The 22,668-nt window shown below is 48.7% G+C and overlaps 1 protein-coding gene across 5 annotated transcripts in view; it reads right to left on the bottom strand.

The window, feature by feature from the left end:
* The window catches only part of EPB41L1 (erythrocyte membrane protein band 4.1 like 1), a 172,655-nt gene that overhangs the window by 131,256 nt on the left and 18,731 nt on the right, over positions 1-22,668 (bottom strand). For 2 of the 5 annotated variants that reach the window (XM_061437459.1, XM_061437461.1), the window contains exon 2: positions 18,719-18,975. The gene's annotated coding sequence lies outside the window, so the exon portion shown is untranslated. Of the gene's footprint in view, positions 1-4,006; positions 4,096-10,320; positions 10,798-18,718; positions 18,976-22,668 lie in introns of those variants that run through there. The other 3 variants (XM_061437463.1, XM_061437460.1, XM_061437456.1) reach the window with 3 other exon arrangements.

Here is a 22,668-nt window from a genome sequence, read left to right as displayed (position 1 = left end):
CGACTAGTGTGTGGCAATGGCAGTGCTACATACTCTAGGGCCACTGCTAGTAGCCAATGCCAGGCATACCACCATCCTGATACCCTCATTTCACAGAAGAGGAAGCAAACAAGAAAGGAGAAGTGACTTGCTCACAGTCGTGTAATAAGACATGGACCTGGATCTTTAGATCTCTTATTCAGCATTCTTCTTGTCATTCTTGAAGGAACTTAACCCAGGAGGACACAGAAAACTGTGTCTTCTGAAGAGCTTTTTCCCGCCTCCCCTAGAGCAGAGCCCAGCATGGACCTGGGCACCCAGTAGGGTCTCAAATCTATGGTGACATAGCAGTGAAAAATAAGACAGATATATAAATCTACTTCAAAAAAAACGTCTGAGGCCTGCTCAGATATTAAAAGATCAGGGCTTGAGAGGACACTTCAGGTACCATTTAATATGAGCACTGCATGTTCAGTTGCTCAGTTGTGTCCTACTCTTTGCGACCCCATGGACTGTTGCCCACCAGGCTCCTCTGTCCTTGGGATTCTCCAGGCAAGAATACCAGAGTGGGTTTGCATGCCCTCCTCCAGGGGATCTTCTCGACCCAGGGATCGAGCCCACGTCTCCTGTGTCTCCTACACTGGCAGGCAGATTCTTTACCACTGAGCCACCTGGGAAGCCCTAAGTATCATTTAGTACCATCTTCCATTTGATAAAGTCATCCATTCAACAAATTTATCAAACACGAATCGTAAGCCAAACACTGTGTGGGACACTAGGAGGACTGAGAAGCAGGTTCCTGCCCAGATGGCGTCACAATCCAGCGAGGGGAGACAGACAACCAGCTAACAAGTTCAAGTATAATTACAAATTCTCACAAGCGCTACGAAATACAGGAAGAATGTAAAACAGGAAAAACTGACTTGTCTTAGGGAGTTGCTGGGTGAAGGCTCCCCTGAGAAAGTGATTTTTGAGCTGAAATCTCAAGAGTGGAAGTTAAGCAAGACAAGAAGCAGAGGAAGGGTATGGTAGATGGAGGGAACAGCAAGTGCAAAATCCCAAAGACATATGAGCTCCTGGTGCCTGGATGAACTGAAGGAAGGCCAGAGTGATGGTTTCTAGGGAGGTGGGCAGGGACTCAGTCTTGCGGGTCCTGTAGATCTGCATAAAAAGTGGAGAAATGAAGCAGAACAGGGAAAACCCCTTACTCAGAATCTGGCCCAGAGCAGACACTGTCAATGAGTCATTGTATTATTTCGTGAAGGAGCAATTTGTCCAAGATCGCAAGGAAGACCTGAGACTTGAAGCCAGCACCTCTACTAACCAGGTTATGGCTGTCAGCTGTTTCAGGAAGGGGGCAGGAGATGCTTTCCAGGGGTTTCCTCCTCTAGGAGGTTCCAGCTTCCTGTCTGCACCTCTCTTGAGCTCTAGTGTGCATCAGAATTACCTGTGTCTGTTAAAACATGGACTGTTGGGCACCACCCCAAGAGTTATTGATTCTGTATATCTGGTGGGAGCCCCAAGAATGTCTAACAAGATCCTAGGTCACCCTGCTGCTGCTTCTGGTAGGGTGACCATACTCTGAGAATCACTGCTCTAGACTGGAATATATGAGGGCAAGGGGGAGCGGTGAGTGAGACCCATGGCCAGGATATTTGGAGGATGTGTTGCGCTCAGTTGTGTCCGACTGTCTGCAACCCCATGGACAATAGCCCACCAGGCTCCTCTCTCCATGGGATTCTCCAGGCAAGAATACTGCAGTGGGTTGCCATTTCCTCCTCCAGGGGATCTTCCCTACCCAGGGATCGAACCTGTGTCTCCTGCATTGGCAGGTAGATTCTTTATCCCTAGCGCCACTTGGGAGGCCCCCATTTAGGGGCTGGAAAGGTAGATTCCTAAATGTGAGTAACAGTGAGACAAACTCTAGCACTCTGAGAAAGGGAAGGGGCCTCAAAGTCCAGAATCCAGCCTAGTAGCTGCTCACCTAGGGAAACTGAGGCTTAGGGGGGTTAGACTCTTACATAAAAGAAGCTCAAAAAAATGTGTTGAGTGAATAGGTAAGTACATGAAAGGTTTGACCAAAGTCAAAAGGAGACCCCAGCACCAAATTCCAGGGCTCCTGAGCTGCAGACCAGCCTTTCCTGCCCTGGGAAAGAGATTCGGGAAAGACAACAGCAGGATCAGCTTACCCCCAACTTCTGCTGACTTGGTGGGGAAACATTTTTAAAATTGCAGAAATCTGCTGTTGGCCCAATCCTATTACCCAGCCACCCTCCTTCTTTTTGCACTGCCAGCTCACTTTATACTTCAAATCCTGTGTACTTTATCCTGGCAAGCTGAGCAGCAGAGGAGGAGGTCAGGTTCTAGGGAAGAAGACCTACAAGTGAAGTGTGAATTCTTACACTTGGATAGCCTTCTTCGAGAACACTTCCTTCCTCTTGGAAGTGTCTCCATTTCTATCCTCCTAGCTAGTCTAATCTCATTCTACCTACATTTCGGTACCAGCATTTGAAACCTGCAAAGCCAGGGGCTAAATTTCCAAACCACCTTTTCACCCAGTTTTTCTAAAACAGGGTGGCCCTGGACAAAATTTTTCTATTCTCTTCCAGTTGGCAGCAAAATGCCATTTCTCTTGCAAACCCACATGCACAGACTCACTAACACACAAACAGCTATGTGTACATACACAGAAACAAATATACCAAAGCTCATGGAAAAACACATACACATAGACATCAAGAGATGCCTTATTCGCTGTTCACTGATAAAATACACCTGTGCCTTCAAACGCACAAGAAACACACAGAGAGAACATGCACACATGCACACATTTCCAAATGCCTGTGCTGCATCAATTGATGGAGAAAGGAGTAAGACACACCCAGAGACCTCTCTCGGAGTAGATACCTCCTGAAGGGGGATTCCTTGGAGTAGGGGCACTGGCCCTTCAAGAGAGTGGATCTCCCTCCTCCCCTCAGGGCACCTAAGGTGCGGCTCTACCCCAGGGAGCAGGGAGGGGTAAGGGTGGGTGTTCGGCAGCCCTGGTCCGGCCCGGTCTGCCTCCGAGCGACAGTCCCAGCGCCACTACAGGAAACGGATCCCTGAACCGACTGGGTCACCAACCTGGGGACCGCTGTCGCCACCGCCACCCGCACACACACACCCCCGGGCTCCAGGCAGGACACGCCCTCCGCTCCAGCTCAGCCGGGCGCGCCGGCTCCGCTGTCACCCCGGCTCCCTCCGGCCCCCCGGGCGTGGCCGCCCACCTGCCGGCGGGGAGTCTCGGCCCCGAGGGCACCCTCCCACCGCCGCCGCCGCCCTCTGCCCAGGCCAGGTGCCCGGTTCCCGGCGACGGCGGCGCCTCGGCAGCCGCCCCCACCCCTTTCCTCCCGGCTGTGTGCAGACAAAGCCGCGCACACGCACATCGGGGCTACGCGGGGCTACGCGGGTGCACACCCGCCCTCACACGCGCACACACGGGGACTCACACTGGCGCGCGCGCACACACACGCACACCGCCACAGGTTCCAGCCACCGGCGAAGCCATCGGCACACACCCTCATCCAAATGTACACACAGTTGCACATTCAGACACACCCTCTCATAGACACATTGACGCCCAGACACACGCATACACACACACCACCAGGACACGCGGAGACACAGGGCACACACCCTCTCACACACGCACGCGCACACACCGATCATCCACTTGCACGGACCCACGGGCACACGCGCGCTCACACCCCACACACATCCGGCGACGAAGACCCCGACACACACACATACGGGCGCCAGTACTGAGACGCACAAACCGAGGCGCGGGTCCCCCCAACCCCGCCGGCTCTGGGCGCCCGCCGCCCGCCTTGGTGGTGTCCACCCCGCCTCCGGAGCCTGCCCACCCGCCTGTCAGTGCTCCAGGACCCGGAATCGCGCTCGGAGCCCTCGGCGATTCCCCTCCCAACGTCCACCAGCCCAGACGCGGCGGGGTCCCCGGGGCCCCGAGTGGGCGGCGAGGGCGGCTAACCTGGCTGCTGCGGCGCGGCTTCCGGGCGCTGTCTGTCCTCGGTCGGTGTGTCCGGCGGCCGCCCGGCGGACTCCGAGGCGCACTGGAGCTGCGCACAAACGCCCGGCTCGCTCTCTGGCTCGCCCGCTCCCTCCCTCCCTCCCGCGGCGCAGCCCCCTCCCCGCCCGCCCCCCTCGCCCAGGCTCCCCCCTCCGCCCCGCCCCGGCCGGCTCCCGGCAAGGAAGCGCCGGCTATCCCGGCCGCCACGGGCAAGCGAGCGAGCGAGCAGCGGGAGGAGCGCCGCCGCGCGAGCTGCCCGAGCCGCCCGAGCCGGGGCCGCGCGTCGGGAGGAGCCGCGCCGGCCCCCGGGGAGGGGAGCAAGGGAGGGGGCTGAGCCCCGTGAGCCCTCCTGGCGCTGCTGGCCCGCCGCCCGCTTCCCCACGTGGGCCGGGCGCCTGTCTGTGTCGCCGCGGAGCTCAGAGGCCGGGGCGAGTGGCGGGGAGACCCCGAGGAGACCCCACCCAGGGCCCCCGCGCCCTCCCCGTCCCAGCCTGGTGGGCTCGGGCCCCGCCCCCCGCCTCCTCCCGGTCCCCGCCAGCGCCGACCTCGGTTTTCCCTGGCTAAGACGCCTCGGCTCTCGGCCCAATGCCCCGGACTAACCCCACGGCCCCGGCGCCCAGCTCGCCGGCCGGGTCCACCTCCAGCCCCCGACCTGGCCGACGCCCACCCGCCTCCCAGCCGCCCTCCCATTGTTCCCGCGACCCGAGCTCGAGGAAGACCGCGCCGCTCATTCGGGGGAGAGCTCAGCTCAGGTGGCAATACCTCTGAATCCTGGCAGGGGTAGGGGTGCTTTCCAAGGGTTGGCCCCTGTCTCGGGGCGCCAACGCCCACCCTCCACAATCTCAGGCACACCCAAAGTAAAGAGCTTTTCTAAATTAGAGTTTAAATCACCACCGCCCTTAGAGGTGCCCCGTCAGGTCCTACTTTGAGTACAGACTGAGGCTTGGGAGGAAGAACTAACCTAAGTTCAGCAAGCTCGAGACAGCAGCGAGGAGAAGGCAGGGAACCCATTAGGGATCCACATTCCTCAGAAGAAACAGGGGATTCCTGCCAGAGCTCCTGAGATAGGGGCAGGCCCTCCAGAAGTACAGGGAATAATGAGCCTGACCTCCTTGGTTAGACACGACTTAAAACACAGAAATGTGGAAGAAGCCGCACTTTCAGAGGCTTTACTGGATGAAAAGGCCTACTACGTGCAGGAAGTCGCATCTACTTTGTCTCACTTAGCCCTGACTGTGGTGCTGTGAGGCAGCTGTGATTATCATTTCATCATTTTATAGATGAAAGCTTGTCCTGGGTCTCTCCAGCAGGACAAACAGAACCAAGATGAAGCCTAACAGTGACTGGAGTTCTTCACTGCAGTAACCCCTCCAGCAGAGGACAGGAAGTGCCAGGTGAGCAGCCAAGAACATAAAAAATCAAGAAGGGCAGGCCTCGTTTAGGCCTGAAAAGTCATCCACAAACTAAAAGAGGTCAGAAGTGAGGACCTGAGACCCCAAAGCAGGACTGAGCATGAACAAATAATAGCTAATATTACATTAATTACTATATGCCAGGCGCTGTTCTAAGAGCTTTACTTGCATTAACTCATTTAATCCCATAACAACATGGTGGGATGGAGGTTCTTAGGAAACTGAAACACGAAGACATTATATAGTCTATAAAGTGGCAGAGAGGACATCCCTGGTGGTCCAATGATTAAGAATCTGCCTTCGAATGCAGGGGACATTGGTTCAATCCCTGGTCCTAGAAAATTCCACATGCTGCAGGGCAACTGAGTCCATGTGCAGCCACTAGAGAGCCCCCAACAAAGACCCAGTGCAGCCAAAAACTAATAATAAAAATAAATGAATAAATATTTTCTTAAATAAACAAAGTGGCAGAATCAGGATCCAAACCCAGGAAGCTGATTCTCAAGCTTGAACTTAGCTACTATAGGCCAGAAAGAAGCAACCCTGAATGCAAGGTGAAGGCATTTGAATTCCTAGCAGGACTCTTTACTTGCCATTGTCTGTCTCGTGTGTACCAGGTGCCTGGCACACAGAGCCTGGTATATAGGCCTCATGGGTTAAACTAGTGCCTGAGTGACCCTGGAGTGCAGAGGGCCATGTGCGGCGCTCCGGTGCAGCTCTGGTCCACTGGACATTTTTATCAGTGGTTTTAGATGAAGCAGAGGAAGGCATGAAATGCTAATCAAATCTACAGCTGTCATGAAGTTGGGAGGGCCCACAAACACTCCGGAAACCAAAATGAGTTTCTAAAAGATCTCAGCAGCCTTGGAGCTGAGCTGGAACTAACAAGATGAAGTGAGGGCCACAAGGGATAAATGTAAATGCCTGCCCTTCAGTCCAAACCAGAGCAGTCCCATAGAACTTTCGGTGATAATGGAAATGTCCTAAATAGGCATTGTCTGACTTAGTAGCCACTAGACAACTGTGGGGGTTGAGCCCTTGAAATGTGACTCCTACAAATGAGAAACTAAAATCTTAATTTCAATTAGTGGTAAGTATTTTTTTTCTTTTTAAGTACTTTAAATGTAAATTGTCACATGGGGCCAATGGCTGCCATGTTGGACCAGTGCCCAAAATACAGGGTAGAAAGAATCTAGATTAAGAGCGGTTTTAGTGACAATGACTTACAGGTTTGAGTTGACCTCAAGCTCAACAATAGGTGGCTACATAAAAAAAAAAAAGAAAGAAAGAAGGAAGGGAGAGTAGGAGGAAAGAAAAAAGGAAGGAAGGGGAGGAGAGTGAACATGATATACTGTATCGACAGAAACAGAAGGTTAGACCTCTGTGGTTCTAATTCAGCCTCTGTTAGAGACTCTGGGCTGACTTGAGCTGATCACAGCTGGGCCACAGAGCTCAGCTCCAGACCCACGTTCCGAAGGGTACACTGTCACACTAGAGCATGTCTAGAAGAAACCAGAATGCTGAAAACCGGGTGCCATGTTCTGTGGCAAATTCAATAAATACCCTGAAGAAGCGAAAGCACAGGAGGATATAGGAGCTGTCTCCAAACATCTGAAGGGCTGTCATACAGAAAGGGGATTTGATCAGTTTCTTATTTTTTAGGCCTAATAAACAAAACAAAAAACTCTGTGAAGCCCTGAGCCCTACTCTCTGATGGAAGGATCCATGTCCGATTCCTCTTTCTTGTTCTCCTCAGCACCTAATCCACCCAGGACCTGGCTCATATCAAACACTGACTACAATTTGCTGACAAATGGATGTGAAAGAATTCCACTCAGCTTCAGTGGGTGGACACCCAGGAGGAGCATTTCAGCTTATTATAAAGAACTCTAACAGTCAACAGGGCTTCCCTGGTGGCTCAGGGGTAAAGAATCTGCCTGCCAATGCAGGAGTGCATGCCTGCGTACTTGGTCGCTTCAGTCATGTCTGACTCTTTGAGACGCTATGGACTGTAGCCCACCACACTCCTCTGTCCATGGGATTTTGCAGGCAAGAAAACTGGAGTGAGTGGGTTGCCATGCCCTCCTCCAAGGGATCTTCCTGGCCCAGGGATTGAACTCCTGTCTCCTGTGTCTCCTGCCTTGCAGGCAGATTCTTTACCACTGAGCTGCCAGGGAAGCTCCAATGCAGGAGACACAGGTACAATTTCTGGATCTGGAAGATCCCCTGGAGGAAGAAATGGCGACCCACTCCAGTATTCTTGCCTGGGAAATCCCATGGACGGAGGAGCCTGGTCCATGGGGTTGCAAAGAAGTCGGACACAACTTAGCGACTAGACAACAACAGTAATCAACAGGATCCAAGGATGCAGTGGACCACCATGGGAGTGAGGAACTCCCTGTCAATAAATGTCAATAAATGTATTCAAACAAAGACTGGATCTTCAGTTAGAGGTTGAACCAGGAATCAGATAACTCTTCAGGCTGAAAAATGAGTACGTTCTATTAGAAAGAGACAAGATCAAGGCTGTGCTTCCAGACAGTCACCAGGCTGAATATATAGAACAAATTGACAGGAAGGCACTAAAGGCAGGGAGGACCAGTTAGGGACCACTGCAGTGGTCCAGAAGATTGGAGAATAGGTGGGGTGGCAGTGGGAAAAAGAAAGCCTAGGACAGGTGTGTGGTGACAGGAGCGCTGGCCCTGGGCTGGGAGCTACAGGTTTAGTCCTACCTCTGCCATGGACTTTTTGTGGGGTGACTTCACTTCCACTTTTCACTTTCATGCATTGGAGAAGGAAATGGCGACCCACTCCACTGTTCTTGCCTGGAGAATCCCAGGGACGGGGGAACCTGGTGGGCTGCTGTCTGTGGGGTCGCACAGAGTCGGACACGACGGAAGCAACTTAGCAGCGGCAGCGGCAGCGGCAGCAGAGTAAACCCTTCCCTTCTCTGGACTTCAGTTTCCCCATCTGTGAAATGCAGAATAATCTCCAAGTCCCTGCTAACTCTGGATTCTTTATATACTATATATATATATTTTAAACTTATTTAACTGGTCTCAGTTGCAGCATGTAACTTCTTTATGGCTTAAGGGCTTCTCGAGTTGCAGCACATGGGCTCTCTAGTTGTGGTGCCCAGGCTTAGTTGCCCCACGGCATGAGGGATCTTAGCTCCCCAATCAGAGATCGAACTCATGTCCCCTGCATTGGAAGGCAGATTCTTCCCCACCTCCTCCCAGGGAAGTCCCAGGATAGCTTTATTTATTAATTTTTGTATGCTTGTTTATTTTTGGTTGCTCTGGGTCTTCGTTGCTGAGCACAGACTTTCTCTAGTTGTGGCCAACGGGGTCTACTCTTCATTGTGGTTTATGGGCTTCTCTTATTGTGGAGCACAAGCTCTAGGCACATGGGCTCCATGGCATGTAGAATCTTCCCAGACCAGGGATCAAACCCTACATTGGCAGGCAGATTCTGACCCACTGTACCACCAGCGAAGTCCCTAACTCTAGATTCTGTTTCTGCAAAAGAGATTATGAAGGATGCTTCAGAGTAACAGTACCACCAGTCTCATACAATCATTATTATTACAAAGGCTGCCCCCATAAGATTTGATGACTAGATTGGCAGGAAGGCACCATAACGAGTCAATGGACTGTATGTGTGTGTGGCGGTGGGGTGGGCAGGGGACAAGGACATCTGATCTTTGGGGTGGGTCAGCTAATCTCTCTACTCCTCCCCCTTGGGAGGAGATAGTGTAAAGACAGTGCTATGTGCCGTCACCTCCTGATCAACTTCCTCATTCATCTGAGCCACACCTCATACTTGGCTAAAGGAAGCAGTCAGTCCAGGGTGAGTTAGACTCCGTGTCCTTCCTTTTAACGTTCCCAGGTGTGGTCCTTTCCTTAAATAATAAGTGTCATCAACTCATATGAAAACAGACAGTATTATTGAGCACTAGGTGCCAAGCACTTTATTTACATAGTTTTCTCACCCTGAGAGGTAGCTCTAATTATTACCCCCATTTTATAGATGAGGGCACCATGGCTCATGGAGCTTTGCATTTTTCCCACAGTCGCATCATTTATGAGGGGGATTCCAACACAGGTCTGTGTAATATCAAGGCTGCATTCCTAAGGGCATCTAACATTTAACTATATATTTTTACAACTGCTTAAGAAAGAAGGCAAGATGGTCTCCAGATGACAGCTGGGGAAACTGAAGCTCAAAGAGGTTAAATTCAATCACTTGGACAAATTAGTGAAAGCTTTCACAGTGCAGTTCACACTCTTTCCTATTCGCTGCTCCTCTCCTCTGACCCAGCAGTGCTCTCACCCTTCCCCGTACCTTCCCAGGCCTCCCCAGTCCTCCTACACCTGATGGGTAGGGACTTGCCCAGACCACTTAAGAGAAGGACTTTTACTTGTCCTTTTCCTGGGGCGGGGAAAGGGGAGGGCTTCTGAAAGGCAGAAGTTAATTCCCACCTCCTCTCTCACCACCACCAACACACACACACCCCAGCCCAAGGGCTCGAGGTGAGGGTGCTAAAGGCTTACAGAGTGAGTCACGGGGTGCTGACCTGCCAGTCACCTAAGCACCAGGTGCTAAGCTTAGGTTAGAGGGATGAAAAAGTAGGCCAAGTGTTCTCATCCCCAGGAACATGGCCCTATTGCAGCTCAGTGCCCACCCCGCCCCCGCCACCACTCATCTCATCCCCAAATACTGCAAACATTTAGGGGACACTGTGCAAGGCCCTGGGGCAGAGGAGACACATGAGAAATAAGAATGCATTCCCACCCTTCAGAGGGGATAGGGCAGTGAGTACAAAACAGTATATACTTATAAAGTGTGATGGGAGAGACTTACCTGGTGGTTCAGTGGTTAAGAACCCACCTTCCAATGCAGGGGACTCAGGTTTGATCCCTGGTCCAGGAACTAAAATCCCAGATGCCTCGGGGCAACTAAGCCCATTCAGTTCAGTTCAGTTCAGTCACTCAGTCAAGTCCAACTCTTTGCAACCCCATGGACTGCAGCTTTCCAGGCTTCCCTGTCCATCATCAACTCCCAGCTCCCGAAGCTTGCTCAAACTCATATCCATCGAGTTAGTTATGCCATTCAACCATCTCATCCTCTGTCGTCCCTGTCTCCTGCCTTCAATCTCTCCCAGCATCAGGGTCTTTTCCAGTGAGTCAGTTCTTCACATCAGGTGGCCAAAGTATTGGAGTTTCGGCTTCAGCATCAGTTCTTCCAATGAATATTCAGGACTGATTTCCTTTAGGATGGACTGGTTGGATCTCCTTGCAATCCAAGGGACTCTCAAGAGTCTTCTCCAACACCACAGCTCAAAAGCATCAATTCTTCAGCACTCAGCTTTCTTTATAGTCCATACATGACTATACATGATATATGTATAGTCCATACATGATATAGTCCATATCCATACATGACTACTGGAAAAACCATAGCTTTGACTAGGTGGACCTTTGTTGGCAAAGTAATGTCTCTGCTTTTTAATATGATGTCTAGGTTGGTCATAGCTTTTCTTCCAAGGAGCAAGCATCTTTTAATTTCATAGCTGCAGTCACCATCTGCCCACTAACCACAACTAAAAAACCACCTAAAGGTCACACTAGAGAAAGCTAATGTGCTAGAACAAAAACCCAGCACAGCCAAAATTAAAAAAAAAAAAAGTGATGGGGGCACATGGTGATTAATTCTGTTAGGTAGGTAGAATAGGGAAAAGGAGTCCAAAATGTCAGTGGCTAAAAGACAAGGAAGGTCCGAGGACCAGAGTGAAGACTTCAGGCAGAACAAACAGAACAAACAGCACTCCTGGGTAAGCCCAATTTGCATAGGGCAGGCCCAGGTGGAGGAAAAACATATAAAAGGAGGAGCCAAAGCGCTTTCTCACGGACTCTCTCTCCCGCGTGCATGCATGCGCTCTTTTCTCTCTCTCTTTCTCTCTCTCTCTCTCTCTCTCACTCTCCTGCTATCTTCTAAATAAAATGGAGCTGTAACACTGATTTGCCTAAGAGCTGTAACACGGTTTGTCCAAGACCCAAGAGCTGTGATGCGCCGAGGGCTTTAATGTCCGTTGCTCCAAATCTTTGTTGTGACGAGACAAAGAACCGAGGAACATACACTCAGTGACATGTGAATTTAAAATATACCAATGTCCCTACTAGTCCTTGTTATGCTATATTGATGATGCTTATGATTATTCTATGTACTGTCAATTGTCTAACCTGTTTTGTCTCTGCCCAGGTCAACCAGCTACAACATGCAGTGCCAGTTCAACAAAGATATAAAACTACAGCTGACCATGGAAAATATCACACACCCTTGGACACCGCTATAAGGACTCTGAGGATTGAGACTAGCAAGAGGGGGAGGCCCAATACCCCTCGCCGCCCCAGTTCAGCAGGAAGTAGCCAGAAAGACCTCGACGCCCCATTCCCAAAGAATTGGGCCTCCCATCTCTTGAGGGGGGAATGTTAGGTAGGTAGAATAGGGAAAAGGAGTCCAATATGGCGGTGGCTAAAAGACAAAACTTCAGGCAGAACAAACAACACTCCTGGCTAAGCCCAATTTGCATAGGGCAGGCCCAGGTGGAGGAAAACACATATAAAAGGAGGAGCCAAAGCGCTTTCTCTCAGACTCTCTCTCCCGCGTGCATGCGTGCGCTCTTTTCTCTCTCTCTCTGCCTCTCTCTCTGCCTCTCTCCCTCTTGCTATCTTCTAAATAAAATAGAGCTGTAACACTGATTTGCCTAAGAGCTGTAACACGGTTTGTCCAAGACCTGAGAGCTGTGACGCGCCGAGGGCTTTAATGTCCGTCGCTCCAAATCTTTGTTGTGACGAGACAAAGAACCGAGGAACATACACTCTCGTGACAATTCCAAGGAGAGAAGTTCACAAAGGAGGTATCAGAGTGGATCTGAAAGGGTGAATTGAACATGCAGAGGAAGAAGGACACTCCAGGGTACAGGAAGGCACATGCAGAAGGCCTAAAGCTTAGATGGATCTGCACACCATCTAGCAGACATGGAGGTATGGAGTGCACTATGGCTGTGGAGAAAGACTGTCCGAGTTTGAATCCTGGCTCTGTCCCTTCTCAGCTCTTTGACCTTGGGCAAGTTACTTAACCCCTGTGGGAGAGATATCATTGTCTCAGATTATTTGCTCTCCCACTTCCCAGTAAGATTACACATTCTAGCCAGTTGCCATGTGACTCCAAAGGAAGGAGTACACTTCCCCAGGCCGAGGTCAGACTTGATCACATGACTCCTTTTGGCCAATGGAATTTGAGTTGGAGAGACTATAGGCCAGTCCTAAGCAGAAACCTGAAGAACCATAGCATGTTTTAATCTAAAATCAAACTCTTTTATCTCTGCCACTGGAATGGCATCACCTGTGCCTACAGCCTTCAACACAGAGAGCAGAGCCTCAGCCAACCCACAGCTGCCCCACAGCTGCTGATGTGTAATCTGAGGGAGAAAAATTTTTTGTTAAAAGACAATGAGATTTGGTGTTGTTTGTTATCACAACAATAATGTGATTTTCATAGTACTTACCTCATAGAACTGTTGTGAGGATTAATAAGATGATCTTGTGACATGTATAACCATTTCATCAGAAGTTTGCATGATAAGATGACTATTCTACCCACACTTATATGGACATTTGCTGTATAATAGAGATGACATTTGCAAAAGAATAGTAAAGGATGGTGTCACAGGTGGAGTAGTATCTCCTCCAAATTCATTTCTACCTGGAACCTCAGCATATGACCTTAGACAACTGGATCTTTCCAGATGTAATTAGTCAAGGGTCTCAAGGTGAACACACCTGGATTTAGAGGGTGCCCTAAATCCAGTGACTGGTGTCTATGTGAGAAAAGAAGACACACAGAAACAAAGAGAAGAAGGAGATGTGAAGGCCAAGGCAGAGACTAGTGTGATGTGTCTATAAGCAAATCTTTATGGTAAGGATCCTGAACCACCCGAAACCAGGAGAAAGGCATAGGATGTTTTCTCCCTCAGAGCTTCCAGAAGAAACCAATTCTGCCCATACCTTGACTTTGGACTCCTGGCCTCTTGAACTGTGAGAGAATAAATTTTCTGTTGTTTTAAGCCACCCAATTTATGGTAATTTGTTATGACAGCCCTGGGAAATTAATACAGATGGATTACTTTTAAAATGATCTGAACAATCAGTTATTCATTTGGAAAAAAATAAAATTGAACTTCTACCTTGGAGCACACACAATAATAACATTCTGTTAGATTAAGGACCTAAATTTGAAACGCAAAACCTTAAAATCTTTAGAAGTAACTAAAGGAGATTATATTTAGGACTTCAGGATAGAAGAGAATTTCTTAAACAAGACATAAAAATCACAAATCGTATTACTCTGAGTTCTCCACAGAAACAACTAATAGGATATATAGACTATATTGGGCTTCCCAGGTGGAGCTAGTGGTAAAGAACCCACCTGCCAATGCAGGAGATGTAAGAGACTCGGGTTCCATCCCTGGGTCAGGAAGATCCCCTGGAGGAGGAAATGGCAACCCACTCCAGTATTCTTGCCTGGAGAATCCCATGAACAGAGGTGCCTGGCAGGCTACAGTCCAGAGGATTGCAAAGAGTCAGATACAACTGAAGCAACTTAGCATGCATATCGATAGAGAGATAGATTTATTATAAGGAATTAACTCATGTGGTTACAAAACTGTGCAACTCAGTCAGGATTTGAACCCATGGGCGAGGACTCGAACTCTGCTAGAACTCATTGTCTTTTCATTGAGATCACATACCTGGTCTCAGGACTTAATGAAGCTCAAGTTCATTATGTCTCATGGCAGAAAGTATTCAGTGAGAGACAAAGGTAAGAAGTGGATTTATTTAAAGAGAAACACACCACACCCCACAGAGTGTAGGCCATCTTAAAAGGTGAGAGGCCCCAAAATATGGGGTGGTTAGTTTTTACTGGATGGGTAATTTCATGGACTGATGAGTGAGAGGATTATTCCAACTGTTTCAAGTAAGGAGCTGTCATGGCACTGGCGGGTGTGCCATTTAGATTCTAATATATTACAGTGAGCATATAATGAGGCTCAAGGTCTACTGGAAGTTGAATCTTCTGCCATCTTGGACCTCATTGGTTTTAACCAGTTTTTGTCATGTCCTACGAGAATCCCAGGGATGGCGGGGCCTGGTGGGCTGCAGTCTATGGGGTCACACAGAGTTGGACACGACTGAAGCGACTTAGCAGCACTAGCAGCATGACTATGTCATTCTTAGAAAGGCTGTGCTCTGCCCCCTTCCCTTGTTTCAGTTATGGAGGCCAAGAAATCCCAAGATCTGCAGTTAGCAAGCTGGAGACCCGGAAGAGCCAGCAGTGTAATCTCAGTCCAAAGGCAGGAAAGGCTAGTGTCCCAAACTGAAGTCTATCAGGCAGAGAGAGTGAAATCTCCTTGCTGTTGTTCAGTTGCTAAGTTGTGTTCGACTCTTTGTGCCTCCACAGACTGCAGCACGCCAGGCTCCCTGTCCTACACTGTCTCCCAGAGTTTGCTCAAATTTATGTCCATTGAGTCAGTCATGCTACCTAGCCATTTCATCTTCTGTCGTCCCCTTCTCCTCCTGCCTTCAATCTTTCCCACCATCAGGGTCTTTTCCAATGAGTGGGCTCTTCGCACCAGGTGGCCAAAATATTGGAACTTCAGCTTCAGCATCAGTCCTTCCAATGAATATTAAGAGTTGATTTCCTTTAGAATTGACTGGTTTAATCTCCTTGCTGTCCAAGGGACTCTCAAGAGTCTTCTCCGATACCACAGTTCAAAAGCATCAATTCTTTGGCACTCAGCCTTCTTTATGATCCAACTCTCACAAACATACATGACTACTAAAGCTATGGAAAAACCAGAGCTTTGACTATATGGACCACTGTTCGCAAAGTAATGTCTCTGCTTTGTGTGTGTGTGTGTGTGTGTGTCTGCTTTTTAATACACTGTCTAGATTTGTCATAGCTTTTCTTCCGAGGAGCAAGTGTCTTTTAATTTCATGGCTACAGTCACTGTCCACAGTGATTTTGGAACCCAAGAAAATAAAATCTGTCACTGTTTCCATTGCTTCCCCATCTATTTGCCATGAAGTAATGGGACTGGATACCATGATCTTAGTGTTTCAAATGTTGAATTTTAAGCCAACTTTTTCACTTTCCTCTTTCATCTTCATCAAGAGTCTCTTTAGTTCCTCTTCTCTTTCTGCCATGAGGGTGGTGTCATCTGCATATCTGAGGTTATTGATATTTCTCCTGGCAATCTTGATTCCAGCTTGTGCTTCATCCGGCCCAGCATTTTGCATGATGTACTCTGTGTAGAAATTAAATAAGCAGGGTGACAACATACAGTCTTGATGTACTCCTTTTCCAATTTGGAACCAGTCCACTGTTTCATGTCCAGTGCTAATTGTTGCTTCTTGACCTGCATACAGGCTTCTCAGGAGGCAGCTAAGGTGGTCTGATATTCCCATCTCTTAAATTTAAGAGTTTTCCACAGTGTGTTGTGATCTACACAGTCTAAGGCTTTAGCTTAGTTAATGAAGCAGAAGTAGATATTTTTCTGGAACTCCCTTGCTTTCTCCATGATCCAACAAAGAATATTGGCAATTTGATCTCTGGTTCCTCTGCCTTTTTTAAATCCAGCTCGTAAATCTGTAAGTTCTCAGTTCACATATTGCTGAAGCCTAGCTTGAAGGATTTTGAGCATAACTTTGCTAGCATGTGAAATGAGTGAAATTGTATGGTAGTTTGAACATCCTTTGGCATTGCCCTTCTTTGGGATTGAAATGAAAACTAACAATTCCCAGTCCTGTGGCCACTGCTGAGTTTTCCAAATATGCTGACTATTGAGTGCAGCACTTTCACAGCATCATATTTTAGGATTTGAAATAGCTCAACTGGAATTCTGTCCCTTTCACTATCTTTGCTCATAGTGATGCTTCCTAAGGCCCTCTTGACTTCACATCCCAGGGTGTCTGGCTCTAAGTGAGTGATGACATCTCTGTAGTTATCCAGGTCATTAAGACTGTTTTTTTGTATAGTTCTGTGTATTCTTCCCACCTCTTCTTAATCTCTTCTGCTTCTTTTAGATCCTTACTGTTTCTGTCCTTTATCGTGCTCATCCTTGCATGGAATGTTCCCTTGATATCTCCAATTTTCATACAATGGAATATTATTCAGCCTTAAGAAGGAATGAAATTCTGATATATGCCACAACATGAACCCTGAAAACATTATGCTAAGTAAAAGAAGCCAGATACCAAAGGATACATAGTGTCTGTTTCACTTATATGAAGTTTCTAGCATAGGCAAGTTCATAGAGACAGAAACTAGACTAGAGGTTACCAGGGACTGGGAGGAAGGTAGTTATTGTTTATGGGTGATGAAGTTCTGGGACTGGTGGTGGTGGCCACACAACATTGTGAAAGTCCCTAATGCCACTGAATTCTACTCCCCAAAATAGTTAACATAGGACACTTCATGTTATAAGTATTTTGCCACAATAACAATTTGGGGACTTCCTTGGTGGTTCAGTGATTAAGAATCCACCTTCCAATGTAGGGGACTCAGCTTCGATGCCTTCGATGCCTGGTCGGGGAATTAAGATCCCACGTGCTGTGGGGCTACTGAGCCAGCAGGCTACAACCACTGGGTCCAAGCACTCTAGAGCCCATCCTCCTCAACAAAAGAAGCCCACACACCACAACTAGAGGAAGCAAGGAACACCCAGCACAGCCAAAATTAAAAAAAAAAAAAAGCCCTCTTGGGGCTACCCTGGTGGCCCACTAGTAGACAATCCGCCTGCCAGTGCAGGAGACACAGGTTCAATCCCTGATCCGGGAAGCTCCCATATGCCAAGGAGCAACTAAGCCTGAGCGCCACAGCTATTGAGCCTGTGCTCTAGAACCCATGCTCCACAACCAGAGAAGCTACAGCAACGAGAAGCCTGCACACCCCAACTGGAGAGTGGCCTCCACTTGCTGCAACTGGAGGAAAGGCCTGAGCCACAAAGACCCAGCACAGCCAAAAATAATAAATTAAATAAAATTATTTTTTAAAGCCCTCAAAAAAGAAAAATAACAATTTGTATTCCTAAAAATATTAAGCAGAGTGAAAAAAAATACAAGTAATTGTATTTAACTCTTAGCTTGCTGCTGCTGCTGCTGCTAAGTTGCTTCAGTCGTGTCCGACTCTGTGCGACCCCATAGACGGCAGCCCACCAGGCTCTGCCATCCCTGGGATTCTCCAGGCAAGAACACTGGAGTGGGTTGCCATTCCCTTCTCCAATGCATGAAAGTGAAAAGTGAAAGTGAAGTTGCTCAGTCCTGTCCGACTCCTAGCGACCCCATGGTCTGCAGCCTACCAGGCTCCTCCGTCCATGGGATTTTCTAGGCAAGAATACTGGAGTGGGGTGCCATTGCCTTCTCCTAACTCTTAGCTTATCCAAGAATAAATACAACCAATTTCCTTCAGCTATTCCAGTATTGCTGGATTTGTTTAGGATTCCCCTGCTGTGTTGCTAATACAATCCTCCCACATAATCGTGATCATTTTGAATATGGTACATTAATCGATCACACCTTTGGCAGAGCAAAGAGCAAATGATAGGCAAGTGTTCTTGGGGAAAAAATGGAGGAGTCAAGATATCCTTTTATGGGCAGATATAGAGCTCAAATTGGATTTACGTAGGAGGGACATCAGCTCTCTGCTTCTAGTGAAGACAGAATCAGCAAATACTTCAACAGGAAAGAGATTAGCTATCAGGAGTCCTCTCACCATATGGAATGAAAGGGTTGGACCAGTCCCTTCTAAGACCCCTCCAGGTCTAACAGTTCGTAGCTCTGTTACTGAAAGATGAATAAGAATTCACATTTGCCCGGTGCCTGTGGCTTGTGTGGCACCCTGCCAATAGTGTTAACTTATTCAACCCTCACAAGGACTCTCCGTGGTTGGTGTTACTCCCTTCATTTTACCTACAAGGAAATGCAAGCTCAGATATGGGCTTCAGCAGGTGTGGCGTGTGGATTTAGTTGCATGTGGGATTTTATTTTCCCGACCAGGGATTGAACCCACATCCCCTGCATTGCATGGTGTAGTCTTAACTACTGGACCACCACAGAAGTCCCCTTGTGGAGATATTTAGGACAGGGCGAGGGCTGACTCTGGGCTATTGGCTTGCTCAAAAGCAGGAGCCTGAAGTTACCTGTTAAGATCCCTCACAGCTGCTTCTCTTATCATTATGTCAGGTTCCCAGTGACAGGGGCTGCTGATCCTGCCGCTCTCCAGAAGTTTGGCTGGAAACTGCCCAGATCTTCAAAGAGTGAGCACTTTACAAGGTTCACCTGCCCCTGTAAATTTCTGGAACATCCATTTCCCCAATGAGGTGCTTGCCACACTGAGAGAAGGAAGGGACAGCCCCTGTTAGCAGAGGTGTGACTCTGTCCTTTTCAGCTTTCTGACCTAGAATGAGGAGAACGAAAAACAAACCAAGTTACAATGTAAAGCACACTGAGGTGGGTGACAGATCTTGCATATGGATTTTATCAAAGAACATGCTGGAATAATTTCCCATCACTGCCTGGTCTTCTAGCCTCTGATCCATTCTATACCTTAGTGGACTGATTAAATATTCCAGAGCACAGCTCCAACAAGGACCCTTTCCAGCTCAAAAGACAAGTAAGTCTCAACTCCTTAGCTTGTTACCTGAGGCCCGGCATGGGGGCCTCCCATGGGGAGCCTCAGGTGTCCTAGCCTCCCCACCAACCTTGTACAGATCCCTACCCTAATAAAATCCCTACTCCTCCCGACGTGCTCACCTCTTTTCATTACAGCAGGCTGCGGCAGCCATGCCTGGTTCTAATTTCCGCTCTTCTGGGAATAATCTCCCCCTTTTCTTTAAAGAACTCTTTGCTCTTCATTCATACACAGAACTCTGTAACCTCCAATGAGATTTATCTTCCTGGGCACAGAGATTAATTCAAGGTTGGGTATGTGACCTAAAATGACCCCATTACAATCTTCTCTGGGACTTTCATGCTGCAAGTAACAGGGAGGGCCGTCTCACTTTCCTCTGATCTCCCATGACTCTTATCTGGACCTTTCTTAGGGTACCTAGCAGTTTCTAGCTTAAACTATGGTTATTCTTATACCTGGACTTCCCTGGTGGCTCAGATGGTAAAGAATCCACCTGCAATGCAGGAGACAGGGTTCAATCCCTAGGTTGGGAAGATCCCCTGGAGAAAGGAATGGCTACCCACTCCAGTATTCTTGCCTGGAGAATCCCTTGAACAGAGGAGTCTGGCAGGCTACAGTCTATGGGGTTGCTCTGAATGAATAAGCATACACACACGTTCTTACACTCTCTGTGAGATGGTCACAGCCCCTGCTTCCTCCAAGGACTCCACTTTCGGTTCAAGTGTTCAATTTTTCTAGGCATTTCCTGACTACCTCTTCTGTGCAAATATTGTATTATGCTCTGGGGATACATCATTGGATAAGACACTGTCCCTTGTTAAATGGATGGATGAATGAAAACGCCTCTCTGGCCCTCACCCAAGCTTATCACAGGGGATTTGAGCTGCAGAAAATAGCAGACATAAAGTCCGAATCTGTTAGCCTGGCATTCAAAACCTTTTACAACCTGGTTCTAATTTTGTCTTCCCTACACACACTCTTAGCTCCAAACAAACCGAACTGTTTTTGTCCTGGAAAACTCCAAGACATCCCCACGTGTGGCATATATCCAAGCTTTGGTCTTTTCCCACCGGCTCTCTTCCTGTTTTTCTCTTTCATTCCTACCTTCTTCCCCCTATCTCATTTCACCCTTTTTCTTTCAGTCTTACCTCCTCCTGCTTCTACTTTCCCCCTTTCATCATCCCCCACCTTCGCTTTTCCTTTCTCTTTTCTCTCCTTGAGCTCTATGTCATCAATTCTGTCTATCCCACCCTTACCTCTTTCTTTTTTTAAAGTTTAGTTTGTGTTTGTTTATGTGGCTGTGTCAAGTCTTAGTTGTGGCACTCGGGACCTTCAATCTTTGTCGTGGCATGTGAACTCCTAGCTGCAGCATGTGGGATCTAGCTCCCTGACAAGAGATCGAAGGGAGAGCCCTGCACTGGGAGTGTGGAGCGTTAACCACTGGACCACCAAGGAAGTCCCTCCTCTCTTATTTTCTGCCCCCCTTCCTGTCCCTGTGGGGGCAAAACATGGAATAAAACAAATGTATACCAATCAGCTTCTAGATCTCATCACAAGAGGTCATCAAGAGGACTTCCCCCGAGGTCTAATGCAGGGGATATGGGTTCAGTCCCTGGTTGGGGAGCTAAGATCTCATACGCCTCTCAGCCAAAAAAAAATACTCCAAAACAAAACAGAAGCAATATTGTAACAAATTCAATAAAGTCTTTAAAAATGGTCCATATGGGAAAAAAAAAAAAAAAAGAAGAAGCCCTCAAAGTGAGGTGGAAAGGAGAAGGGGAAGGGATCGTGGAAGCAGAGAAGAGGCTGCTTAGTGACTGCTGGTGAAGTCAGAGAGCACTGTGTCAGCTACCTACGTCTAACCCACCCCCACTCTTCCTTTTCCTCCCTGTGATCACAGAATTTTGAAAAATCAGAACCGCAAAAATTCTTGACATTTATCAACTCTGCCTCCGTAAGTTTGCAGCTGGGAAAGTGAGGCCAGCTAGAGAAACAGGGGCAGAGAAAAGGAAAGCAACTGGCTACTGTCACCCAGCAAGTGAGTGGCTCAGCAGGAGTCCTGAGCCTCCTGACCCCAGGTCAGTGAAATACCCTTTGTTTTCGTCTGTGCTACACAAGCCTCCTTCCTGTAGTCAGTCGTCCCTCCCCTTGATTTCCACCCACCAGGTTTCGGATGACATCTAAGGATTCCCAGTCTGCCCTCCCATCCCCCATTCCCCCAAACCCCACCTCTGAGTGAGTGTAGGGTCCAGTGAAACAGAGGCAGAAGGGAGAACCCACATTAGAAGGACTTGCCGTAAATCCTAGGGCATATATGGCAGTGGTGGGATAAGAAGGGGCTTCCCGATGGCTCAGCAGTAAAGAATCCGCCTGCCAATGCAGGAGACTCGGGTTCGATCCCTGGGTTGGGAAGATCCCCTGGAAGAGGAAATGGCAACCCACTCCAGTATTCTTGACTGAAAAATCCCATGGACAAGGAGCCTGGTGGGATACAGTCCATGGGGTCTCAGAGTCAGGGCACAACTGAACGACTAAGCAACACAGACACAGACAGGATGGTGCAAAGTGTCACTCTGGCCTGTAGGGGGACCAGTCTCCAGAAGCAGCAGCCTCTGTGCAGCTAAGGGACCAGATGCGCAGCAGGTCTGGTTTCAGCAGGCCCTTCTAGCAGGACCCTTCCTCACTCCTCTAGTCTAGCTGGTTGCCTGGATGACCTACCTCACTCTGCCAGCCACGGATTTGCACAGAGGCCACCCAGGCACAGGATGGTCCATGACTGCCGGGGATGGGGGCGGGGGTGGGGGGAACGGAGGCAGCTCCACTTTCAGTCCTGCTTCTCTGCTCCACAAAGGGCCACTGTCTGAGCACAGAGGGACCCTGGAGCGAGGCCTCCCAAGGTGCTCGGCAACAGGGCCAGGTTTCATCACGCTGGGCCTCCCAGCCAAGTAAACATCAGTGGGAGGAACAGGCCCAACAGTTTCTGCAGACAGGCTCCTGGCTCCAGGCTGGCTCAGGGGCGTCTTCCCCCAGGGCTTCCCTGAGACAGGAAGAAGGGCCAAGTTCGTGTGCCCACTTTTCTCCAGAAACAGAGAGTCGGGATGAGGAACCGGCTCTCTCCTAGTTCAGTTCCATTGTTCAAGACGCAGAGAAGCATCCTGTTCCCCTCTTCAGAAGTAGAAACTTTACAAGAAATGTTTAATTTAGTTCAGAGAGATCCATGAGCCTGAGTAATCGGGAAGACTTCCTAGGGGAAGTGTGATTCAGATGTGGTTCTGCCTCGGTGTGTAGGTAGAATCTCTACAAATAGGAAAGAGAGGTGCATTTCAGACAGAGAGCACGGACTGTGGTATCTGGAAAGCAGGAGCATCTGGGGTCAGTGAAGAGACTTATTTGGCCAGGGTAGAGAATTCACATAGGAGAAGGTGTTGGAAAGTTTGGTTAGGAACTGAACCACAGCTA

Source organism: Bos javanicus, chromosome 13, assembly GCF_032452875.1.
Source record: "Bos javanicus breed banteng chromosome 13, ARS-OSU_banteng_1.0, whole genome shotgun sequence".
In the NCBI taxonomy this organism is placed as follows: domain Eukaryota; kingdom Metazoa; phylum Chordata; class Mammalia; order Artiodactyla; family Bovidae; genus Bos; species Bos javanicus.
This window is presented reverse-complemented; position numbering and strand designations above follow the sequence as displayed.